Source organism: Manduca sexta, chromosome 26 (assembly GCF_014839805.1).
Source record: "Manduca sexta isolate Smith_Timp_Sample1 chromosome 26, JHU_Msex_v1.0, whole genome shotgun sequence".
Classification (NCBI taxonomy): Eukaryota; Metazoa; Arthropoda; class Insecta; order Lepidoptera; family Sphingidae; genus Manduca; species Manduca sexta.
This window is the reverse complement of record NC_051140.1, coordinates 19,098,424-19,101,028: the sequence shown is the minus strand read 5'-3', so window position 1 is coordinate 19,101,028 and position 2,605 is coordinate 19,098,424. Positions and strand designations below refer to the sequence as shown.

At 30.1% G+C, this 2,605-nt stretch overlaps 1 long non-coding RNA gene across 1 annotated transcript; it reads right to left on the bottom strand.

Moving 5' to 3' along the window:
- Positions 1-376: 376 nt before the first annotated feature.
- LOC119190788 lies at positions 377-690 on the bottom strand. Its single transcript, XR_005113101.1, has 2 exons — positions 654-690; positions 377-507 (listed from the first exon to the last, which is right to left on the bottom strand). It is a non-coding gene; the product is annotated as an uncharacterized LOC119190788 (long non-coding RNA).
- Positions 691-2,605: the final 1,915 nt, after the last annotated feature.

Genomic DNA, 2,605 nt, shown 5'->3' with positions numbered 1-2,605 from the left:
GGGTAAGGCTCATATTTTTAGCGCTATACAGGAGATCACAACAGAAGGTGTCACAACTGAAATAATGTGTTACAACAGAATTTGTAAACCTTTTTACACAGTAACACTGACAGAGCTTATTTTGCATTTTAAATAAGTGAGTGGTATATATATTTCATTTTTTATGTATGTTTGTATTTAGTATGTATATTTAGTTTTCGAATTATTTTGTGTATAATAAATTGATAAAATAAATAATAATATTAAATTAAAAACATGATTTTTTGTATATATTTTTATTATATATGACGTATTATTAAGTTGTTTATTTTCAGATTCAGCTGACTTATTTTTAAATTATGTTTTATAAATGTTGTGGAAAAATAAATACAGTTTGTGTAGTGATCAAAAATTTAATTGTTCTAAAATATTACAATCTACACTTTCCTTTATAATTTCCGTTGTAATACGTCGCACAATTTGTGTCACTCTGTCGCACAACGGATGTAATTTACAACACGAACTAACCTAAAAAAAATCATAACATGTAAAGTAATAAATATAGCCTTCAAAAACTGTCATAGTTCAACAAAGAAATTATTGTTTTGTATGATTTAAAACAAAAAATCAGGACAACTATTTAATTAATGATAATTCCAAGGAATAAATCTTACCTTTTCTTAACGACAAACAGTCTGCTCCAACACGTTCATCCAACTAACACGAAAACAAGATGGCGGAATTGTTCAGGAATGTGTCAAGTACGATGAGCTAGTATTGTCACTTCAAATAAATTAATTCTTTATGGTAGATTATAAACAAGACCAGGAAATATCTCGTTACACAACTGACGTGTTACAAGAGAATAAAATTTGGGACACCTCTTAAGTTGTTAATATAAACAATACGGGGTGATTAATTGTAGTTGTTGTCGTTTTTTTTTCGTAGTTAATATCCTATAGAATAAGATATATACGAAAAATAAAAAGTTATAATGATAAAAAAATATATGTGTAATGATTTGTGTGGAGTGGGCGTATGCAGACACCAACAAAATGTATGGAAGGAAAAAGTCGAACTTTTTTTATTTTAATGTGGAAAAATAAATACTAGAAATATGTTTATGAAAAAATTTGACATAATAAAAAATTGTACGTACTATATTTCATTTTTATAAAAAGTAGATTTATTATATTTTTTTTATATTTTTTGGAGTCTAACTCTTCGGACACAAACATTTTACAAAATTCGCTAAAAATATGAGCCTTACCCAATTGGGATGGACGAATAACGTAACACCTACTGTTTTACTCGTCTATTTACTGTAAGACGGTGCTAAATAAAGCCTTTTTAGGAAAGTACATAATATTCATACTATAGCCAATAATTTCTATATAACGTCTCTATCATTCTCTACACTACTATGAACCAAAACATACCAGAGCAGGTCAACACATCTCTCTGTTCCTAAGAGTAAGAAGGTTAAGCATTTAAGAATATGTTGGTCAAACCACGGCGGCGGTCGATAGCGGAACCTCTCTCCTCCAAATTACCTCGTAAAAATATTGGCTTATTAATAACTGGGCCGGGTGATAGCAGGATTTTTGTAAAGCCCTCCCTGGGCCTTATTTCAGGAGTGACGGGTTTTGATATGAACATTGGTGTGAGAATCGGTTAAGATATGTTTTTTTTTCTAGTTGGAAAATATTGAGATGTAAGCAACTATATTATAAATTTATTGTTAAACGAAGTAGGCGTTGTATTTTGAGATTGTACATAAAAGTATTTTGTACTAAATTTGTATGTCGCTTTCTTGGTCTACATTAATTATAGAATTACGAATAAAAGATTCTTCTAATAATATCAAACGTATATACCAATAAAATTATAATACTATATTTATAATTGATATCGAAAATCAATTCCCACAACAAAAGTCAATGCAGCATTAATTTATAAAAATCACGAACCATTGTAATTTGAAGTGTACTTATATCTTGAGTCAAAGCCTTTCCTTTACCACTTACCACCCCCATACAATCTTACCATTACACATACGCCAAGCAAAAATCACCCTTATACTACACTATTAAGGCAGTGATTTATTTCCTTATTAGCAAATACAATTTGGCACCTCTCAACCGTGCAATGCGATAGGTGCTTCATAGACCGCCCGATCAAAATAAAATGAACAAAGAATTAATTACAAGAGACATCGGATCACTGCGTTCTGTAGATGACATTGTTTTTATTTTCTCCCATATCAAACTCCTGCTGTTTGAGAGCTGACCGTTGGCTGATTTTCCGTGAGAATATTGGATTTTAACTAATTTGGTTGGCGATATTGTAAGGATTATGTGTTGAGTCGATGACAATGTAGAGAAATAAAGGAAGATATAAGTGTTACAACAAATTATAATGTATTTACATTTCTTGACTAACTTTATTAAGTTGACACATCGTGTTCAGTTTTTGTAGACGAAGAATATGTTTTATGCAACTGGATAATGAAAAGACAATATTTATTTACTATACACATTAAGAAGTAAACACATCGAATTTTAGGTTTCATTCATCATTGATTGTACTGGCCATAATATCGGAATATAACCGTCTGCATCACAGA